We start from the raw sequence: 23,891 nt of genomic DNA, 5'->3' as shown, positions 1-23,891 counted from the left end.
GATGGAAATCAGCTGAAGCAAAACAGCGTCTGGATTGCATTGTCAAAGGACAGAGCACCTGTGCAGACAAACGGGGTAAACAGGAGGAAAGAGGCAGGCAACTGCTGTGCAGAACCATGGCGGCCCGGTTCCCTCTTGGAGGCTGGCAAAGGTGTCCTTTGGCAAATCTTGGAATTGTGGGGCCTGTCTTTCCCTGTGGCGTGAGGCCTCCCACCAGTAAACAATGCTGCCTCTGCCACTTTGAGTGGCACCAGGAGGAAACAACATGATTGTGCCAGTGTGGCTCCATCCCTGCTGGAAACTCTATGGTTTCTATAGATAGGAGAAATGGGAGTGGCCCAAGATCACCCAACTGGTTGCATGTAGAGGAGGAATAGGAAATGAACCTCGGTTCTCCTGATTAGAGTCCACTACTCTTAACAGTTCGGGCTACACCAACAGCCAGATGATCAGGTTATAAATCTGTCTTGAGAATTCCTGGAGAGTCAGGGGCTGGGGGCTGGTGACAGCAGAGTTTAGAGAAGGGGAAGGAGTTCACTGGAGGGTATAATTTCATCCCAGCCACCTTCTGACATGAGGGGTACAGATGTCTGTAGTCTGGATATGTTGTATTTCTGGAGGATCTTCAGGTCTTATCTAGAGTTAACCCTAAAAGAAAGTAGGAGACAAGTCCCCGGAAAACCTGAGAAGGACTGCAACAAATATCCTCCACTCTTTGGCATATTATATCAAAGGATTCATTTGATTTGTCTGCAGGATACAAAAACAGCCTAGCTGCAGAGCCTAGTCAGTAAATGCAGCCTGACCGGAAAGAGGAAATCTGGCCACAAACCAATGCTTCCCCTCTTAAGACTTTGTTTGTTTGTTTGTTTGCTTTATCACAATGACCTTTCCAGAGAAAAGAGGAAACCAGCCTTGGGTGAAAAAAGGAATAGACACATTTCATCTACGGTTAGCCCTGGCGACCTTTGAACTCGGCTTCTCTCTTTGAACCGGCTTCCGTAGGCCATCTCTCCTTCGCAAGAATACAAGAGTGGAACAGATTCCGCAAGAACCGTGTGGGTTATTTATTGAATTGTAAATTGAAGAAGCACACTCTGCTGCTTAATTGATATTTCCCCGCGATTTTCGTTTTAATCACTCTTGTTCGCCAAAAGACGTCTTTCGCGGAGAGTAGAGCGGCCGTTAACCTCTCGTTTGGCCGTGAATTTTTCAAATTCATACCCGTTCGAGTTGGCGCGCTCGCGTGTATACATGCTCTATTATCATCCGATCACTTCTTTGGCTATCTCTAACACAAGAGTCAAGGGGTTTCCGAGCACACACAAACACGAAAAGAGAGATTTCTGAGAGAGCAGGAGATTGGGCCGGGGTCATACGAAAGGGTAATTATTGTTAAATGTCAGGTTAACTCGGAAGGCCTCGGCTCATCCAACTGAGAACAGATTAGCCCAGATGGAGACATTTTCCACACGGTTCTGTCTGGCCAATCAGAGGCAGCTGGGATTAGCCAAATACCTTCTCTCGTCTGCTTGCTCATAGAAAGGTCAGTCTCTGCTCATTTCTTCCCTTTTAAGATGTACTCTCTTCCTCTCTCTTCCTCTTTTTAGTCGTCTTTTTGTAGCGGCCACATACAGGAAAGCTAGGTCCTTTTATCTCCAAATTAAATATTCAGCATTTGTTCCCTCCCCCTCTGAAGAATCAAATGCATTCATTTTGAAGAGTACTTTAATCTCCCTCCCTCCCTCCCTCCCTCCCTCCCTCCCTCCCTCCCTCTTTCTTTCTTTCTTTCTTTCTTTCTTTCTTTCTTTCTTTCTTTCTTTCTTTCTTTCTTTCTTTCTTTCTTTCTTTCTTTCTTTCTTTCTTTCTTTCTTTCTTTCTTTCTTTCTTTCTTTCTTTCTTTCTTTCTTTCTTTCTTTCTTTCTTTCTTTCTTTCTTTCTTTCTTTCTTTCTTTCTTTCTTTCTTTCTTTCTTTCTTTCTTTCTCTCTCTCTCTCTCTCTCTCTCTCTCTCTCTCTCTCTCTCTCTCTCACTCCCTTCCTTAATCCGGTACCATTTTAAATTTTTATTGATTGAATGTGGCATGATTTACAGTGCAATTCTAAAGAGATAACCATTTATTTTAATGTAGGACTCTATTTAGGACTACATAGTCAGTGAAGGACAACACTAGTCTAAGAATACTTTCCTGGGAGTAAATCCCACAAAAGTAGACTTATTTAGGAGTTAGAATTGGTCTGTTTAGGATTTTTTCCTGAGTCAGTGTAATTTGGAGATTTTATTAATTTTGCCTTGTCTAAGAAGCAGTTCTTTGATCTCCGCATCAAGCAGTTGACACTTGGGGAATTGATATTTTTTTCTTTTGCAAATCTTTTTTTAGAATGAAGGAGAGATGGAAGGGAATCTGTAATCTGATTATTTTTGTTCCTCTTTTATATATTCAGCCATTCAAAAAAATCACTGTGTTTTTTTTAAAGCCCAACTTAAAACAATAAGAAAAAAAAGTTTTTAAAAGAAAAAAGAAGAAACCCTTTAAGTCAGCCCTAGAGTGCTATAAAAACTAATCGGTTTTTATATACAGCTCTTTTTCCCAGACAGCTTAAATAAGTACACACATAAAACCCAACGATAAAATGAACAGGAGTGAAAGAAAAATCACAGTGGAAACACCATCCGCCAAGATCACTCTTCGAAACCCCTAAACGTTTTCTCAGAGTTCTGAATTATTACTCTTTGGAAAAGAACTCTGTTCCCCCTCCTAGTGGGTTTTATTTTAGACACCAGTGAAAGACCCGTGAAATTTCATGGGTGCGAGGGGAGATTGGGGTGAAGCCCCTTTGCCCTTTCCACTTCTCCCCCTCCCCTTCTTCATGCTAGCCTTCTTCCAGTAAAAAACCAAAACCACATAAATATATTAAAATTGCTAAAAGCCAACATTAGATTCCTACAAAGTCTTGGCTTGTTGGTTCCCCATAAAGGGGAGATGTGAATGAAGATCCCAACTGGTTGGGAGGCCCACATGGTGTACTGATTTCTGGGCATATTGGCTTCCACCACATGCCTGTCAGAAGAGCTCCATCTTGCAAGCCCTGCAGAACTGTCCGTCAGATCCCTGAGGTTGTACGGTAGCTCATTCCACCAGGCAGGGGCCAGGGCTACTCACACATTTTGAGGCCAGGGGAAACCAGTTGTAAGAGGTCACTGGTTCCTCCTCATGGGGCCTGCACTCACCCAAACATCTTCATTATAAAAATAATATTAATAAAAATGGTGCAGCAGCATCCGGTTTCTTCGCACGCCCTTAAAGCAACTGACTTCTAAAATATATATTTCCACTGAGACACTGGTATTACAACAATAAAAATTACAATAAGAAAAAGACAATTAAAAGCCTTCAAAACCCCCTCCCACCCTCCCCAACCACTCCCCCTAACCACTCCCCGTTAATTCCAGCTAATCCCCATACCAGCCAGCCACAACTGACACATGAGCCAAGAAGATGAGTGCCACAGGAGGGGCCAGGTCTTCCATAACCTGGCCTCAACCAAATGCTCGGTGGACGGGCTCCATCTCGCAGGCCTTGCAGAAGTATCAAAGTTCTGTCAGGGCCCTCGGCTCTTCCGGGAGCTCATTCCACCGTATCATACATCATGAATTCTATTTTGATTCTGATAAGACTTGATCCATCATTATAAGGTTCTATTTTTGTATGCCAGCCTTGTTATTGAAATATTTTATCTTTGGTCGAAAACCGTGAATAAATTGGAAATTTAGATAAATCTGAAGATCAATACAGTTGGCACTGACTGACTGACGCTCTGGACCGATCCAGACCGATTTCTGAAGAATCCCTGCCAGAACTATGTCCTTGGCTTTTTCAAGACAGTTTTGCAAACGTCGTTAGGTTACTTTCAATTATTTCATTTCAATTGCTTATTGGTGTGTTGTCTTTTACTTTCCCCCCCCTTCCAATTGCAGTGGGGAGATTCTGGTCAAGAGGTGGGGAGTATAAATCTTCGGATAAATACGAATACAAACAAACGCAGAACTGCAATTTATCATCTATTTTTTAAAAGGAGTTCATTTGGAGGACAAAAGTGACCTTCCTAAGTCTTTTGCATTCTCTAAAAAGCGGCCGCGGCTCGACGGGGGCCGCCATTGACGCCGCGGAGGCGGCCAGCGATGACGCGCCTCCAAGGGCGTCATCAGGCCGCGCCGTCGCGCGGCCAGAGAAGGGCGGGGGCGCCCGGCTATTTAAAGGCCGGGCGCTCGCTTGCGGCCCTCTTCGCGCCGGACGCCGCAGGGACAGCGTGCTGTTCCTGCCGCGTGTAGAGTAGGCCGGGCCTTTAAAGAGCGGCGTGCGGCGCTGCGGGCGCTTGTCGGCTCCGGCTCTTTTTTGCTCGATAGAGGGGGGGAGGTCCGGCGAAGAGATGCCGCGGAAGCACGCGGCGCCGGCGTCGAAGGGAAGGGCCCCGAGGGCGGCTTCCAGAGCGCCATCCGGCGCGGCAGGGAGCGTGGGCCAGGCGAGTCCGGGGCCTGTTTCTCCGCCCCGCGGGTCAGGCGGGCGGCGGAGTGAGCGACGCTCGGGGGCGAGGAAGAGCCCTGAAGGCGGCGGCCCGGCTGGAGACGGAGGTCGCACCGCGGGGGAGGCCAGGCCGGGCGGGAAGACCGCGGGGGGTGGGGGCCGGCCCGGGAGGGGGACGGCCACCCCCCCCAGGTCTACCAGGTCGGGGCGAGGAGCGGGCCGCGCGACTAGCCCCGCCCAGTCAAGGGGTGCAGCACAAGGGGAAGGGGGGCGGCGGAGGTCGTCTCCCGCCCCGGAAGACAGGGGGGGCGACGCTGCTACACCCTCAGCTTCGGGCGCGGGGCCCGGGAGAGGCACGGGGGGCCGGGGCACGCGGCGCGCCAGTGCCCTTCAGGCCAGTAGGGCCTGGGCATCTGAGATCCCTGGGGCCCGCCAGCGGGAAGCCAGGCCCGGCGCGTCCAGAGGGGCGCGCCCGGGTGGGGACAAGGGGCCCGGCCCACGGGGTGGGTCCGGGTCCAGCCGGGGGGGGCGCTCCCCTTCGGCTTCACCACATGGTTCCCGGAGGGGGAGGTCCAGCACCGGGTCCCGCCGAGGGAGCTGGGCCATGGAATTCTCGGGGTCAAGCAGGTCGTCCGGTTCCCTTCTCAGTAGGCGCGGGGACCTGGGCGATCGTAGGCTCCGGGGGAGGGGCCGACCACGGACTCCGTCTCCGTTACGGAGGCCGGAGAGAATGGGCGGCAGGAGGGCCTCTCGTTCCAGCAGGTCACGTTCACGAGCATTGGATGAAGGTAGGCGGCGGCTCCTTCGTGGACGTCTGCGGGTCTCACGGGATGAGGCCGCCCGGACCCGCTCCCCGCGTCGTTCGAGGTCCACATCATCAGACCGCGATGCGCCTCCCAGGTCTTCTGAGTACTGGGATGGTTATGCTAAGGCGTTGGGGCTTTTTGTTGATCGGAGTACCGGTCGCGGGAGCCCGGCTCGACGTCGCGGTTCATCGTCCGGCAGTCGGGATAGGAGCTCGGAGGGCGCTCGGCGGACGGATCGGGACGGGCGCAGCGCCAAACGGCGGAGGACGACGGATAGGAGGGCTCACAAGAGGCGACGCTCTTCACGACGCAGCCCATCCTCCGGTGAGTTCTCTTCGGGGGGAGCCGGGGACAGTGCTGCTCACGACGGGTGGTTCTGGATTGAGGCCGCCTACGTTCCTGGGATCCCCCCGTGGATGAAGAGCCGGAGGCGGACCACTAAGCGGTTGTTGGACGAGGCGGGCGTTAGCGAGCGGATGCGCGAACCTCCGGGGTGGTTCAAGGCCGGGGAGGCCCCTCCAGGGGTGCATCTCCCATCCAAGCTGCGGGAGAAGGCCCTCAACGGTTATTTTGTAGACCTGTTCGACCTGGTCAGGGGTCGCAGGAAGGGTGGGGACACAGGGTCGCGAAAAGACAAGGATCAACCGGAGCTGCAGCCAATTGAGCGCAACATGCTCAACTGGTTGAAGGGATTCACGGAGTATCATGGCCTTATCTGCGGTGCTTACCCCGAGAGAGGTTGGCATCTTTGCAGGTACTTGTACACCGTTCTTGAAGCGTGGGAAAGGGGAGGTGAGGAAGCAGCCATGGAATATGATAGGGAGTTTCGTGAGCTGGCTTCGCATAACGCATCCACGCGATGGGATTTGAAGTTGCACGATGCATGGATCGTGCAAGTGGGCTACACGGGACGGCAGCGAAAGGACAAGGCCAAGTCTGGGTCGGTGGCCCCTCTTAGGAAGCTCAGCGGATTGGTCTGTTGGGACTATAACCGGGGTGGGTGCAAGAGGCGGCGGTGTCGTTTCGAGCACCGCTGTGAAACCTGTGGGGGGAGTCACTCCATGGCATCCTGCACCCAGCCTCAGTCCTCTGGGCAGCCCTTTCGAGGGACCCGATCCTCCGGGAAGAAGGACGGGGGATCGGGAGCTGGGGGAACTTCAACCGCCCAAAAGGCAACCTAAGATCGCTGGCCGTCTGCAGGGTTTAGCACCCACGCCGGTCAAGTTGGGTACACTGGTTGATTGGCTGGAGGGATACCCCGACAAGTCGGCCGCTGTCACCTTGGCGAAGGGTTTTCTAGAGGGCTTTCGGATTCCCTATATGGGCGACCGGCAGCCATCCATGAGTGGGAATTTGCGTTCCGCTCGGGACCTTCCGGAGGTGGTGGCGGCAAAGATTGACAAGGAACGGGCAGCGGGACGGATAGCGGGCCCGTTCGATGAGCCCCCGCTCCCGAACTTAAGAATATCGCCACTGGGCGTGGTGCCCAAGAAGACGCCGGGGGAATACCGCCTCATCCACCACTTATCGTACCCGAGAGGTGGGTCCGTGAACGACCACATTCCCCCGGAACTTTGCGCAGTGAAATACACCCCGTTCGATGCGGCTGTGGCTATGGTGCGTAGTTGCGGTCGGGGGGCGCTGCTTGCAAAATGTGATGTACAGTCTGCGTTCCGGCTCCTGCCCATCCACCCGGATGACTACTGCCTCCTGGGTTTCCGGTTCCGGGACAAGTGGTACGTAGATAAGGCCATGCCGATGGGTTGTTCCATTGCTTGCGCGGCCTTTGAAACGTTCAGCTCCTTCCTGGAGTGGGTGGTGCGGGAGAAAGGGGGTTTCGTTCACATAGCCCATTATTTGGACGACTTCCTCATGGCCGGGTCCGGGGGGACGACGGAATGTGCCTCCCGTCTACGCACGTTTCAGGGGCTTATGGCCGACCTGGGAGTTCCTTTGGCCGGCGAAAAGACCGAGGGTCCGGCCACTAGGATCACCTTTTTGGGGATAGAGCTGGACACCATCGCTGGCACGTCCCGGCTGCCGGAGGAGAAGTTGTCCTCCTTAAGGGGATTGCTTTCGTTGATGTTGGGCAAACAGAAGTGCACGTTGCGGGAACTACAAGTCCTGCTCGGTCATCTTAACTTTGCCTGCCGGGTGGTCACCCCCGGCAGGGCGTTTTGCTTCCGGCTATCCAGCACGACCAGGGGGTTGACGCACCCTTTTCACCACGTCCGGTTGTCCAGTGCAGTCAAGGCGGACCTCAGGGTGTGGGAGCGGTTTTTGGAAACCTTTAATGGGGTGGCCATATGGCAATCGCCATTCGCCCCGAGGGACACCCTGCAGGTTCAGTCGGATGCCGCCGGAGCCAGTGGCTTTGGGGTGTACTTTGCAGGCCGTTGGTGTGCCGAGCGGTGGCCAGCGGACTGGCCCCCCGAGGTTCGCAGGGACTTGACCTTTTTGGAGTTTTTTCCCATATTGGTAGCCGTTCTTTTGTGGGGCCCCGACTTTGCCGACAAGAAGGTAGAATTTCTGTGCGACAACCAGGCGGTTGTGTATATCATCAATCGGCAGTCGTCCGGTTCCGCCAGGGTGATGCGCCTAGTACGGCGTTTTGTCCTCACCTGTTTGTCCCATAATTGCACTTTTAAGGCCCGCCACGTGCCAGGAGTTACTAACGAGCTCGCCGACGCTCTCTCCCGATTCCAGGTCGAGAGGTTTCGGCGGCTCGCTCCGGGGGCGGCCAGGGTTCCGGAACAGTGCCCGGCGGAGATTTGGCATCTTGGAGCCGATTAATTCTTGATGGCGTCCTTTCCTCCTTGGCGGCGTCGACCAGACGGGCTTACCGCCGGGCGGCGGTCGGCTTCTTGGAATTCGCTGGGAGGAGGGGCGGGCGTTCCGCCTGGCCGATGAGCGAGGAGATGGCCCTCCGCTATTTAGCCCATTTGCGGGGGCGAGGCTTGTCGCATCGCACGCTAAGGGTCACGTTAGCTGGACTATCGTTTTGCAGCAAGGCTGCAGGTTCCTGGGATCCCGGGAAGTCGTTCTTGGCCAGGCAGGCCGTAAAGGGCTGGGGGCGGCAGACGCCAGCTGGTCCGGATGCCAGGCGCCCCATCACACGGGCGGTCCTGGCACGTTTGTTGTCGCTACTGCCTGGGTTATGCAGATCCGAGTATGAAGCGGACATGTTCGCAGCAGCCTTTTGCGTGGCATTCCACGGGGCTTTTCGAGTGGGTGAACTGGTGGCGCAGTCCCGGTCTGCCGCTGGATTCACTGGCTTCCACGCCTCCGACGCACGGTTGGAGGAGTCGGGGGTGGAGTTTTTTCTCCGCCGTTCAAAAACCGACCAAAGGGGAAAAGGAACGCACGTTTTTCTCAAGACTGTGCGGGGGTCCCCGGTCTGCCCACAGGCCAGCATGTCTCGTTACTTAGCAGTTCGTCCCCCCATACCGGGTCCGCTGTTTATTCATCAGGACGGTACTTGTTTGTCCCGGTTTCAATTCATTGCGGTCCTCAGGGCCACCTTGCGAGCCGGTGGGTATCAAGAATCAATGTATGGTGCCCACTCGTTCCGTATAGGAGCGGCCACCCAGGCTTACATGTCTGGCGAAAAGGCACGGGACATAAAAAGGCTGGGGAGGTGGCGGTCCCGGGCGTTCAAGGGATACATACGCCCGGGGCAGGTCAACTAACGTGTTAATTTTTCAGGCATTCCAGCGGCAGCCTCGGTCGCGATAGTGGGGCACAGCATACCCTATTGGGCCGGCCGGTATGCAGCATCGTCTGGATGTGGACCGGCGCTTGGAATGGAGGACAGCTGTCGCATCGCGTGGTGGGCGAAGCGGGGTCTGAAGTGGCATTCCCTCCTGACTGTCGTGGCAACTGAGGTACACCGGGCTGGAGCTCCTGACGTCCTGGTGATACATCTCGGGGAAAATGACCTGCCGGCGATGACAGGAAAACAGCTGGGTGCCCACATCGTTGCGGATTTAACAGTATTGAGGCAGCGCCTTCCCAAGACATTGCTATTGTGGTCCGACATGCTGGACAGACTGGCATGGCGGGACGCGGTACGGCACGATAGGGTGAACTGGGCCAAACAGAAGGCAAATAAAGCGGCCAGAAAGGCGGTGTTGGGGTTAGGGGGTGGTGTTGTTTCGCACCCCGGTATTACGTTTCGTTCCCCATCCCTTTACCGGGCCGATGGCGTCCACCTGTCTGACCAGGGCTGTGAGCTTTGGTTGGGGGCCGTAAAAGAGAGGCTGTTACAGGTTTGGAAGGAGGGTTGGCGGGAACAGGTGTGATATACCTGTTCAGTGGCGGTCATGCTTGGTGGGGAGCCTGTTGGCAGGGAGGCCCGTTTGCATGCGGGGCTCCCTGAGGTGGGGGTCTCCGTAAAGAGACCGGCCAGTACCTGGGCGCGGCCTACCCGGCTGGGAGGCCAGGGGCCCGGGGGCCAAGCGGCAAGGGGGTCCAATGGAGGCGGACGCCCTTTGGGCCCCTTGTGGCCGCTTCCCAGGAGAACCCGGGGTGAAAGGCGTCCCATCCTCCCGGCTGGGAGTGAGGCGTGGAGCCTTAGCCTTGGGTCTGGTCGTGGCAGCCGGACGGCTGACGGGGGTCAGGCTCCCTCACCAGCAGAAGGCCAACCCTCCGTTGGGGGTTGGGTGTTAATAAACGGCTGCGGCCAAGTTATTCGCCAAACATGGAGTCGTGTCTTCGCTGGGTCAGTCGCCTCCTGAAAGTCAAAAAGCGGCCGCGGCTCGACGGGGGCCGCCATTGACGCCGCGGAGGCGGCCAGCGATGACGCGCCTCCAAGGGCGTCATCAGGCCGCGCCGTCGCGCGGCCGGAGAAGGGCGGGGGCGCCCGGCTATTTAAAGGCCGGGCGCTCGCTTGCGGCCCTCTTCGCGCCGGACGCCGCAGGGACAGTCACCCTCCCACCCTCCCAGTTTTGGTTGTTGTTAAATTCGTCGCAGCGCGGTCATGCTTGGTGGGGAGCCTGTTGGCAGGGAGGCCCGTTTGCATGCGGGGCTCCCTGAGGTGGGGGTCTCCGTAAAGAGACCGGCCAGTACCTGGGCGCGGCCTACCCGGCTGGGAGGCCAGGGGCCCGGGGGCCAAGCGGCAAGGGGGTCCAATGGAGGCGGACGCCCTTTGGGCCCCTTGTGGCCGCTTCCCAGGAGAACCCGGGGTGAAAGGCGTCCCATCCTCCCGGCTGGGAGTGAGGCGTGGAGCCTTAGCCTTGGGTCTGGTCGTGGCAGCCGGACGGCTGACGGGGGTCAGGCTCCCTCACCAGCAGAAGGCCAACCCTCCGTTGGGGGTTGGGTGTTAATAAACGGCTGCGGCCAAGTTATTCGCCAAACATGGAGTCGTGTCTTCGCTGGGTCAGTCGCCTCCTGAAAGTCAATATTTACTTGCACGGACAGAAAATATAACGAGGAGGGTGACATGTAAATTAGGAAGACATCTATAAAAATTTAGAGGAGGAAGGATCCAGCAGGGTTATGAAAATAAGGCTCGGAAGGTGGCCATGGATTCCGTTTTGTTTCCTGGGCCTCCCAAGCTGTAAAACTATTTGGTCAAACTGAACATTAATTTATGGCCCAGCTAATTGAATAAATGAATCCCTTTGAGTCACTAACTTTCCTCGTGAAAATACAGGCCTGCAAGATGGAATTCTTCCGCCAGGTCTACAGTTGAGGCCAGCGAGCATATAGAACACATGGGTACCCCCACGGAAGATGCTTGTCACTAATTTTGTAACACCACTAGTGATGGTCAGCTAATGCATTACCGACCCTCTTTTGGTGGGCATACTGTCACAGGGTGGATTTATTTTTACCCCCGTGTGTTTCTGTATTTTAAAGGGTTTTAAGGTAAAGGTAAAGGTATCCCCTGGACAAGCACCAGGTCATGTCGGACCCTTGGGGTGACGCCCTCTAGTGTTTTCATGGCAGACTCAATACGGGGTGGTTTGCCAGTGTCTTCCCCAGTCATTACCGTTTACCCCCCAGCAAGCTGGGTACTCATTTTACCGACCTCGGAAGGATGGAAGGCTGAGTCAACCTTGAGCCGGCTGCTGGGATCAAACTCCCAGCCTCATGGCTGCATTTCTGCTGCCTTACTACTCCGCGCCACAAGAGGGTTTTAATTAGGGTTAAATGTGTTTTATTTATGAGGATTTATCGTGTAACCTGCCACGGGCCGGCTTGCTGGGAGTGGTTGGCAATGAATGAACAAACGAACAAATGAACGAATGAACAAACAAACAAACAAACAAATGAATCTTTAACCACTAAACCATGCGGACTTTCAGGTTGGGGTGATCTGGATTGGACCTCTGGTGGGTATGCCCGTAAGCCGCTACGAGGTTAGGATTGATAATTTTGGATTGAGAAACCCTTGGAGGTTTTGGGGAGTGGAGTCTACAGAAAGTGGGGTGTTTGGAAGGGAGTGACCTCCAGAGGAACTGATGTTGAAGATCTGGAGCCCAAATGTAATAGCACGAGATCTCCAGGGGCCACCTATATGGAGAGGAGGGTGCTTTCTGTCCATCTCCAGCTCGATCAGAAATGTTGGCCACCGAGCCTCTTGACAGACTGGAAGCAACTGTCCTCCTTTTACCCCGAGCCTGTGTCATAAGCCTTGTAATTTTCTGCTGTCATGCTCAGGCAATTTCGACACATTTAAATTAGACAGGACTGTGCTAATTTTGCTTTGTAGCCGGGGTAATTGTTGTAAGATATAATTATCTTCCTCAGTCTTTTGAGATGGAAGGAGTGAATTTGGGGTTGGGGGGGGGAAGGAGAAATGGCGGAAATGATTCTTTCCTTTGGAGCTGTTTCTAATAAGCTTTGGTCCAGTTGTCTCCCCCCTTCCCCATTTATATGTAGAACCCCGCCCCCTCCCAAGAAATATTGCTGATCCAATGGAGGCTGATTTAACTCCTTTTGGCCTTTCACATGAGGAGGGAACCACCATATTGACTTCAAATTTTAATTTAGCTTAAAAAAACCCCTAGAAATCCATGGAAATTTTCTCCTGGGATATTTTTCTTCCACCTAGCTGATGAACAAACTCACTATCTGGAATTATCTTTCAGGGAAATTAATCTGTTCCCTTTTATTGCTGTTTTCCACTGGCGTGTAAATTTTTTTGGTCTCATTTGGCATTCCCTTCCTTCCTCCTCTACCAATATTTTAATTAAAAAAAATCTTTGTATATATTTTAGCTCTGTTTTTAATTGTTTTAATGATGTGTGTTTTCTGTGGGAAGGTTGGTGATCTCTATAGGATGTTATGGGGAAGATATGATTACTGGGAATTCTTTAGGTATAGGGCTGGTAAACCATAGCATGCTAAGAGCTGGTATGGTGTGGTCATTTAGAGCTACTAATCTGGAGACCCTGGTTTGATTCCCCATTTCTCCTCCATATGCAGCCAACTGGGTGACCTTTGGCCAGTCACAGTTCTCTTGGAGCTGTTCTCACAGAGCAGTTCTCTCAGTCACCCCTAACAAAGTTGTTGCGGGGAGATGGAGGGAAAGGTGTTTGTGAACTGCTTTGGGACTCCCTGGGTAATGAAAAGTGGGGTAAAAATTCTAACGTAGATATGGTTTGGCTGCAGCTGCCATCAGACCATCACAATCTCTGCATGACTGAATGCTATGTCCATCTTAAAAGGTATCCTGCTTACCAGAGTCCCTGTTACATTTGTGTACCTCACTCTGTGACATTACCTCCAGGGGAAGCCATTTTGTGGTTGGCTCCACCTCTTTTGGCAGCCATGTTCTGGTTGGCTCCACCTCTTTTAGCAACCATTTTGTGGTTGGGCTCATTGCCCTGTGTCACAATTCCAAAGGTTCAGACTCAAAAAGGTTGGGTCCCCCAACCTGCTGCCTCACCTGGTTTTTATCTTACACTTTTAGATACCAAGCAAAAACATTTCTTTTTACCAAGGCTTTCAATTTGGGGATCGATCTTTTAAAATTGTTTTTACAGACTGCTTTTAGCCTAAGGGGTGTTTTATAAGAATCATTTTAGGCTGTTAAATGTCTTACGGTCTTTTTATGCCACGGCTGGGTTTCTAATGGCTGATCTTAAAATGATCTTCATATTTTATGATTTTATCTTGTTTTATTTTGAAAGTCCCCTTGAGCAGGGTCTTTGAGGAGGCGGCATGTAAATTTTCCAAACAAATAAATAAGAAAATACATTTTAAAATAGCTCATGGATCCTCTTCAGAGAAGTGTTTTAAGAGGCTCAATTTACGGGCTTTTGGGGGCTCAGATAAGAGTTCAAAAGGACAATTAAAATAAAATAAAATTTGGTTGGGTTTGAAAGGGCAGATGTCAGGAAGCCTTGCAATCTCTCCCCCCCCTCCCCCCTTCAACTTCTCCTGGATCTCCTTTCATCTCCTCCTCTCCATTTCCAAGATGGTCCAAATCAGGCCACCTATTAAAATGTGAGGCAGTTTTCCGGTTGTAGAGAGGTAGGAAATCGGATCATTCATGTCTCAGCGCATCAGTTCTGTCCATTAGGCTGCAAAACCTTCTGCAATCGAAGCTCATTGAAATCAGCAGGCATGGATGGGGTGAATCCTTGGAGGACTGCCCTTTTTAGGAGAATAAATGCCCATGCTTATGGGCAATTGTGAATAACTGAATATTCCTTGATTTAAGTGATATAGTGGTCAGCTTCTCAGGCGAGCATCCAGAGAAACCAGTTGGGGTGATAAAACTTCCATCCCAGGTCCCTTTAAATGCCTCCAGATAAACCCAAGGCATGCCCATTGGGGGGGGGGGAGGATAGAGATCAGATTTAGCTGAATCAATTTCGTCAAATCCGAACCAGTCATTAGTGATTCGGATGTTTCAAATTCAGCCGAATCAATTCGGGCCGGATCTGAAAAGCACCATTTTTTCCCCTGTGCATATACCTACTCTGCCATGGAAGCTGGTAGGGTGACCTTCTACCAGTCACACGTTCTCTGTAGGACTTTGTAGGGATAAAGCAAGTGGAATGATGTAAGCCGTACAGGGTCCTCATTGGGGTGGGAAAAGGTGTTGGCAGAATGTAACTATGCTAAGGAACAGAGCACTACTTTCTTAAAGAATAAATAGTTTTACTGAGAATTGAAACAACTTTGCAAAGAGAGAGACGGAGAGTCTTAACAGTTTAACTAAGGAGAGCCAGCTTGGTATAGTGGTTAGGAGCACGGACTTCTAATCTGGTGAGCCAAGTTTGATTCCCTGTTCTTCCTCCACATGCAGCCAGCTGGGGGAAATTGGGCTCACCACAGCACCACAGCAGTAAATATTTATATTTAATTCAACCATGCCCTGCCTTCTTCCCCAATGGTGACCCAAAGTGGCTCAAATCTTTCTCCTCACCTCCATTTTATCCACACCAATAACCCTGTGTGGTAGGCCAGGCTGAGAGTGCGTGACTGGCCCACGGACCCCCAGCGAGCTTTCCAGGCCCACAGGGGAATTTGAACATGGGCCTCCCAGATACTAGTTGGACATCTTTACCACTACAGCACACTGGCTCCCAGTGAGTGTGGGTTACTTGAGCAAGATGTCTACCATCTTTTCATGTTTGGTCTAGCCAGTAAAATCCTAGCCGCAGCTGGTGAGCTGCCAATGGTGGGGCCACTTGAAAGGCCTCACAGGACCGGGGTGGGAAAAGATGAACACCAGGTGGTATCACAGATTTAAAAAAAAATCCTGATACTACGCAGACGTTAATTGTACTTCTACCATAGAGTTTTTGCCTAAAAGCCAGTGTGTCACCCCCAACATTGCCGATAATACTTCTGAGTGTTATCAGAATGTTGTGTTAATTTCCAGTGCTCCTCTCCATTCCCCTACCCCACCAGCAGCTGCGAGGGACCTAGCAACCCTCATCGGCCCTGGTTAGAACTTGGGTGGAGACCCCTAAAGAGGTCAACTGCTGCTCAGCCTCAGGCCACCTCTGTCCATCTCTCTCCTCGAAAGCCCTATGCAAATTGGCTGCAACTTGACAGCAACCCAACCGTCTCCTGGGGCCTCCTTCCAGCTCCACCCGATGACCCTTTTCTGGGAGAAGATATTTTGAATGGATGCATTAGCTGTTGATTCCTTCGAGCCAGGGCTGCCTCAAAAGCAGAATCCAAATGCAATCAGCGGACGGCTCACTTCCTGTAATCGCAGGGGATGATTCAGGTGGTGTGAATAGGTCCTTGCCAATCTGGCTCCAGAGGGAATGTTCTCGTATCAGTCAAAGTCGCCTCGGATGCTGTGGAGGTGGGGGCAGAGTCAATTCACACATTCAGGACTCCGTCTTCCCATTCAGCAGAAGGGAGCCTATCCTGAATCTAGACCGTCCATTTACCCACCTGGAACGGGGAATGACCAGCCCCGATTTCCTACAGCTAGCAACTGAGAAATGTGAGGGTGGGAAATGCTCCGCTGTTTTTGCAGCTTTCAGTGGGAGTAGAAGGCATTGGAAATTGTGCATTCACAAAGTAGCAGAAAGCTCTACGAATGGCTTGAAAGTTCATAGAAAGTTTGTGCTAACTGACCTGCCCTGAACTTCATTTTGCACATGAAAATTGAACCCGTAAAATTTGTCCCGAACCATTTCGTGCCCCTCCCTGGCCAGAGAGGAGAGAGTACTTATTTAGACATACCAGAGAGAACACGTATCTACCTGATGTATTAATATAAGGCAGATTCCGAAGTTCATACATGCTCGAAGTTCCTGATTTTTCGACATGGTAGTGGAGCCGATTAATTCGTAGACTTGCCCACTGCAAGTGGGAAAACTGCTGGGGACCTGGGGACCTGCCTGGGGCAGAAGGGATTAGGAAAGGATCTCAGTTCTCTTTAGTGACACAGAGTCCATGTTCCAAAGGAGCCATTTCTCCAACCTGAGCTCTGCTGTTCGGAAAGGAGTTGTGATTCCAAATCTCCAGGCCCCACCTTTAGCAGACAACTCTAATGAGGACTAGCGGGTGACTTATGATATGGCATCTGTAAAACAGACATGAGTCCTTAGGATTGTCAGCTAGCCAGGCCAGGGACATTTGGAGGCAGTTTCCAATGCCTGCCTCTGCATTTTGACCCCTAGTGTCCCTTGGAGGAATTACCACCCAAATCCTGGGTGGTCTCCCATCCAAAAACTAGCTAGGGGTGGCCCTGCTTAGCTTGTGAGATCTGATGGGAAGGCTTTCCCTGGACTAGTGACAATAAATCATAAAACCTTGATTGTTGGGATCACAGGCAGGCGGGTACTTCCATTCAGGGAGGAAAATGGCAGAATGAGTCCATTATGAATATTTTGTAAAATTTGCATCCCCATTGTTTTCATGTTTAGTCTATTGGCTTTCCTTATTCCTATCGATGACATTTATCATGTAAGTCTTCCCTCCCTCCCTCCCTCCCTCCCTCCCTCCATCTATCCATCTATCCATCTATCCATCTATCCATCCATCCATCCATCCCTCCCTCCCTCCCTCCCTCCCTCCCTCCCTCCCTCCCTCCATCCATCTATCCATCTATCCATCCATCCCTCCCTCCCTCCCTCCCTCCCTCCATCCATCTATCCATCTATCCATCTATCCATCTATCCATCTATCCATCCATCCATCCATCCCTCCCTCCCTCCCTCCCTCCCTCCCTCCCTCCCTCCCTCCATCTATCCATCTATCCATCCATCCATCCATCCCTCCCTCCCTCCCTCCCTCCCTCCATCCCTCCCTCCCTCCCTCCCTCCCTCCCTCCATCCATCTATCCATCTATCCATCTATCCATCTATCCATCTATCCATCTATCCATCCATCCATCCATCCCTCCCTCCCTCCCTCCCTCCCTCCCTCCATCCATCTATCCATCTATCCATCCATCCATCCATCCCTCCCTCCCTCCCTCCCTCCCTCCATCCATCTATCCATCTATCCATCTATCCATCTATCCATCTATCCATCCCTCCCTCCCTCCCTCCCTCCCTCCCTCTCTCCATCCATCCATCCATCCATTTGTCTGTCTGTCTATGTGACTGTAGCCCTTCCTCCTGGCCTACCCTTCCCACTAGTATTCCTCCCGTAGACACCCCTTTAGCACATCCTTTAGCACATTTGAGGCCAAGTTCTTAATCAGCACTGGCATACCAACTGCTTGTACAATGCAGAGGGAGGAGGGGGGGGGGCGTTCTCTTCCTCTCCGGTGATCAACTGCTTACTCAAGAGTTACTTTGGCGGCACGAGACACCATCAAGAGGACCACCTATGGATTCGCCTTCCCTGCCTCGCGATGCTTTATGATCCATCAAGCATGGGAAGCAAAATCGCAGGAGAGTAATAGCCTGGCCTTTGGCCCAGCGGGGAGAAGCTTCACCAGCGGCAGGAGCCAGATAATGTCTTCTCCCCCCCCCCCCTACACCTTGGCGAGGGAGGTGTCTCCCCGGGTTCAGGAGAGGAGTCGGAATAAATTCTCCACCGCTGATTAAGCCGTTGGAAGGGGTGCTCCTCGGCTCCCCGGCTCCCTGCTTGGATTTAACCTTAAAGGGGTTAACTTCATAAAGCCACGGCTCTTTATTCCAGCTGGTGATTTCCCATCATACTTTAGGGCCAGCCAACCATCTCTTCATTGATGGCACCTTTTGGCTCCACAATGCAGCCAATTTGTTAGAATTCTTCACAGGTCAGGGGCTACCAGCCGCCGCTGAGGGGGAAGCACAGTGGCCACTGGAAAATGAAGCTGTATTCGCCTGGCAAATTATACGTCAGCCGCACTTTATGGCCTCCCACTTCCTCTCCTCTCCCTGCCTCTCTCCCTACCCTCTTTATATTAAAAAAAAAATCCTTTTTTTTTTCCTTTTTTCCTTTTCTTCCTTTTCCTCTCTCTCTCCCCCCCTTTCCACGAATGTACGTGAGCTATTGTCACACATCCAGTTAATATAGGTTAATAGATTGGTTTCACTGACATGGATCATAATGAACAGTAAATTGTTTTATCTCTTAAGTCTTATTTGGTCAGCCAAGAAAACATATGAGGTAATATGGCTCGGGCTAAATGGACCATATAATAGATCTCTCTCTAAAGGGAAAGGACAGGGGTGACAGCGTCTCCTATGATTAATGAAAATAATAATGGTCGTGAAATTGAAATTTTTCTAATTTTTTTCCCTCTCTCTCCCCCCTCCCCCTTCTCTCTTGGCTGCTGCCAAAAACTTCACCAGGCAAATGATTTGTATACTGAAACGTCCTCTTCAGCTTTCTAATGGGAGTTCTGGGTGCCGGCTGAGGAGGGGGAGAAGGGAGAGGGACGGTGTGCATTTTCCGTGTGTTGAGACCAAGAGCAAAGCGGGGGAAAGAGATGCTGGCGTGGGGTTCTTCTGGAGATCCTGACGGCCAAACCCTCTTGGATGTCTTTTTCCAATTGTTATATTTCTGCTTCTCTGCCCAACGGGGACCCAAAGTGGCGTATGGCATCCCTCTTTCTTCCTCCATTGGCTTATCCTCCCCGTAGCCCTAAAAGGTGGGTCAGGCTGGGAAATTCTGGTAGGCCAAAGGTCAATCAGACAAGTACTGATTGCCATCTTTGACCAAAACCAGTCTTAATTCAGATAGTCCCAGCCAATGTGAATACATACAAAAACACTGGTGGAGGACTGGATGATTAAAACAAAAGAAACACAAAGATTATTTTTAAAAAATCCTACCATTCCCAGTAGGAGATGCCTCATGTGATCGTGTGCTCTTCCCTGAATTAGAAATGTCTGCATTTTTCTACAATTTCCAGACCAGGGGAGGCTAAGGTGTTAGAGGGAAATTTGCTTATCCTCTGCTTAAATCTTGTAGATCAGGGTTAATCAACCTGTGGTCCTCCAGATGTCCATGGACTACAATTCCCATGAGCCCCTGCCAGCAAACGCTGGCAGGGGCTCATGGGAATTGTAGTCCATGGACATCTGGAGGACCACAGGTTGGCTACCCCTGTTGTAGGTTACTGAGAATTGTAGGAGGAGTTTAGTGTCATGGCTTTAAGTGTATGTTTGTTTGATTTGACTGTAAGCCCTGCAAACCAGCTTGGCTGGGAACAGCGGGCTAAAAATCCAAATATAAACAAACAAACAAATAAATATATAAATAAACAAAGACAGGAGGATCTTTACAGGGTAAGCCTATGACATTTTTTGGCTGCTCCCTTCCTGCTGCTCCTCTTTTTGCATCCCTCTTTGGGTCAAAACGGAGTTGATTGGAAACCGTCTTCAAAAGTGGAAAAGAAATAGATGGTTGCATTTCAGGGAGAAATTGGAGGAGGGGGGGGGGAGAATTCACAGTGCGTCTTTCAAGTGATCCTGACTGCTTTCCCTTTTCTCAGTGGCAAGTCAGTCTCCAGGTCTGACCTGGGGATCCTGTGGAATTGCAGCTCCTCTCCAAGCAACAGAGATCAGTTCCCCTGGAGAAGGTGGCCACATAGCATTATACCCCACTGAAGACCCTCCCCTGCTCTCCCTGAACCCTGCCCTCTCTTGGCCCCACCCCAGAAGTCTCCAGGTTTCTCCCGACCCGGAGCTGGCCACCCTATCCTTCTCCCGCGAAGAGCTCGATTCTCCAGTCGACTGAACCTTCCGGGCTATTCCTCCAGCTCGGCCAATCAGAGACAAAGGTCTTGCTGCCACTCACAAGGCCACAGTGAAGGTGACCAGATGGGAGGGCTCCTCCTGTTCCGTCAATTTTGGAGCAAGCTTTGAAAGGCGGACAGATTTGAGGACAGCGCTACCGGTGCTCAAGACACGGCCAGGGAGAGACGCAGAATGGATTTGCCTCCTGCTTACTTTTACATGCTGGGAAGGGGAGCGCCCACATCCCCCTGCCCCGTTATCTAATCCGTCCGCTTTGCTCCTGTCTTTGGAGTTCTCCACTGCCTGTCAGCAAAGCAATCAGAGAAGATTTTGGACGGGAGTGGATTAGCATCCGGCTCTGCTGTTCGGCAAGGGAGGAAGGGGGTCAATCCTGGCAGCGGGAAATGGCTCCTGCAATAAAAAAGGAAAAAAAAAGCCAAGGCTGGGGGGGGGGGGGGGGAAGGAAAATAACAGCAATCCGCTCTGAACGTCAGGGATCCGGGATAGCCCAAACGGGCGGCTCAGGCTTCATAAATATCCCTAATCTCTGGTTTTAAAAGCCAGAATTGTTTATGATTCATGGCATTTGATGACATTTACCAGCATGCAACCCATTAAAGCCCCTTAAGTCATTACACGACAGGACCGCAAATGTCATTGGGTGAGGAGACAACAAGGCAGGTTATTGGCCGGGCAGGTTCAGTTCGGATTAATTCCGGCTTCTGACAGATGTAGAGTTTTCTTGCCGAGAGAAGTCCAGTTCCTTCTCTTGGGCTTATTTCACGAGCCGGTCACTCGACCTCATCGCCTGCGTTTTCCGGCTTCTTTTTTAAAAAAGAAATAATAATCCAGGAAAACAGAGTTTTCAGATTTCGGGAAGGAGTTGACATCATTGTTCTCTCCTAAGCCTCCCGGCCATTGGGATGCCAACCTCCAGATGGCACCTGGGGACCCCCTGGAATTATGGCTCATCTCCAGGCAGTGGAGATCAGTTTCCCTAGAGAAAAGGGCCACTTAGAAGGCAGAGAGTATGGCATTTAGACCCATTGAAGTCCCTCCCCTCCCCAAGCCCTGCCCTCTGCAGGCTCCACCCCCAAAGTCTCCAGGTTTTCCCCAATCTGAAGTTGGCAGCCCTACATGGCCCACAGAAGAACATACTGGGACGCTGCTCTCAATATGCATTACCTTTGAGGGTTCTACCTGCTGAAGAACTCTGTGGGACAAACGCTTGCCAATTTCCCAACTGTGCTGCCTAAAAACCTCCCAGGAGCCCTGCTGGATCTGACCAGTGGTCCATCAGCATCCTGTCTCACCCAGTAGGCCACCAGTTCTTTTGGAGGTCCGACATTTGGGCAGAGAGGGTGAGGCAAAGTTTGCAAAGAGGATCGCAGTGCTAGGCTGCTTAAAGAATGAAATTGTTTTATTTAGAAGAGGGGCAACTTTGCGCAGAAAAGGAAAGGCAAGAGAAAATCCTAGCAGTCTAACTGTCTAACTGTTGTCGAAGGAGCAGGAAGTCCCCAAAGAACCAATCAGGGCATAGGAAGAGGGTTTTTTGAAAAATCACTCTGCTAAATGCACCTCTCCTCCAATGCCCCCTGTAGGATATCCCTCATATCCTTTTGAATCATGCACATGACAGATCTTGAATGTCCCAACAGTTTTCCTGGTACTGGGATTCAGAGGTTTACTACTTCTGAACATGGAGGTTCCATTTAGCCAACATGGATAGCAACCATGAATAGATTGTCCTCCACAATGTGGCCTCCTAACAATGGTATCCTGAGGTTGACCCCCCTCTGGCTATGGAGGTTCCATTGGTTAGTAAGCTGTCTATTGACCTCCTCTCCATGAATCTTTCCAGTCCCTCCTTAAAGCCACCTGGGTAGATGGTGATCCCTATATTCAGGTAGTGAATTCTACAATTTAATTACTTTGTGAATGTCCATCCTGAATCTTTACAAGTTCACTGGGTGCCTCTCTCTCTCTCTCTCTCTCTCTCTCTCTCTCTCTCTCTCTCCAACCAGTCCTGGTCTGCCAAGATCTTAAAGGCCATGCTAGTAGGCAAACTTTGCTAGAGGTTCTAAGGAAAAGGACTAAAATCTGACAGAATCGCAGTGCCCTTTGACAAATCTGTGGAGCCGCTCCATTTGAAACTCTGCAAATTATTACGACTTCACAGTCTTAAACAGGATATTGTAGAGCTGGAAAAATAAATGAGGGGAGGAGCTGGGAGGAGGAGTTGGACATAGCAATGGAAAGTGGTCAACAGCTGGGGTTGGAATGATGCATTTTGGGGAACATTCTTATCAGGGAAGAATTCGGGCTGCGTTCGGCTAGGTGGGTCACCAGATGTGTGGGTCCTGGCCCCGAGATTATCGACCATTTCATTTTCTTCCAAGCCACTCCCTCTTTATCAGCAGCCCGAGTTGGGACGCGTCGGGGAGGAATTTGCGGAGAATCCACTTTTTGATATTGTTATTCAAACCACATTGAAGTCAACCGGCTCTGACCTCAGAAGGGGTCAGCACATCTTCAGCCAGTCTTCCGAAGGCCTCCGTCTGTTGGGGGCTTTCCCAACCACCCTGCCCTTGAAATGCCATCTGGAAAATATCCCCTTAGAAGGATGTGAAAAGAGAAAAGCCAAGATTGCAACACAATGTCACATTTAATCTTAGCGACTTGGAGTCTTCTTGTCCGTTCGAGAAGAAAAGGCATGCTTTGATAATTAGTTTATTTATCTTGGCATGGCTGGGGCTGCGGATTCCTGCAGATACGATGCACAGATCACATCCGTGTTCTGCTGGCTGCTAGTCTACAAACCGGGGGAATGTCCGGATGTAGGAGGAGCCAAGACGCTGTGCTAGAGCATCTGCTTTGCATGCCGAAGGCTCTGGGTTCAATCCCCAGCATCTCCAGTTAAAAGGGTCAAGAAGGAGGTGATAGGATAGACTGCAGCCTGGTACAGATTTTGCTGTTATCCTGCAAACAAACCTTGCGACCCACCGAAAACCTTTTGAAGATATGAATCATAGGAACTGGGAGGGAGGAGGGAATCCATTTCTTTCATTTTGTGGGAGAAGCCAGATTTCTGAGCATGTCCGGGCATTTGTGTTGGGAGGAAAACCTTTTCTTGGAGGGGCTTTCCCAACGCTGATGGATCTTGAACTTCTTTTTGTGAATATGCACCCCCCCCCCCCCGATGAAAAAGCTCGGCTCCTTCCGATGAGGATTGACAGCTTTTGTTTATTAAATTGTCAGCTGTTTTGCATGTCGGAGGAGCTGAAAAAGTCACCTTCACAGAGATTTTACAGTATGTAAATATATTTAAATTGAATTGCTTTACTGGTTAAATGCCAGGTAATTAATCAACGAAAAATTATTCGGATGACAATTCACTGGTCATTGAATCCACGTAGAATCACAGCCATTTACTTCTGCTTGGGCTTTGCATTGAACATACATACATACATACATACATACATACATACATACATACATACATACATACATACATACATACATACATACATACATTTGTCCTTCACAAAGAAGAGTTGGTTTTTATATGCCACTTTCCTCTATCCGAAGGAGTCTCTCAAAGAGGTTTACAGTCGCCTTCCCTTTCCTCTCCCCACAACAGACACCCTGTGAGGGAGATGAGGCTGAGAGAGCCCTGAGATTACTGAGGAAGAAAAAGAAGAGTTGGTTCTTATAAGCCACTTTTCTCTACCCGAAGGAGTCTCAAAGCAGCTTACAATCCCCTTCCCTTTCTCTCCCCACAACAGACACCCTGTGAGGGAGGGGAGGCTGAGAGAGCCCTGAGATTACTGAGGAAGAAAAAGAAGAGTTGGTTCTTATAAGCCGCTTTTCTCTACCCGGAGGAGTCTCAAAGCAGCTTACAATCCCCTTCCCTTTCCTCTCCACACAACAGACACAATGAACCAGTGGTACTCACTCCATG

This window comes from Paroedura picta, chromosome 18 (genome assembly GCF_049243985.1).
Source record: "Paroedura picta isolate Pp20150507F chromosome 18, Ppicta_v3.0, whole genome shotgun sequence".
In the NCBI taxonomy this organism is placed as follows: Eukaryota; Metazoa; Chordata; class Lepidosauria; order Squamata; family Gekkonidae; genus Paroedura; species Paroedura picta.
The sequence above is the reverse complement of the archived record's forward strand: the minus strand, read 5'-3'. Positions refer to the sequence as shown.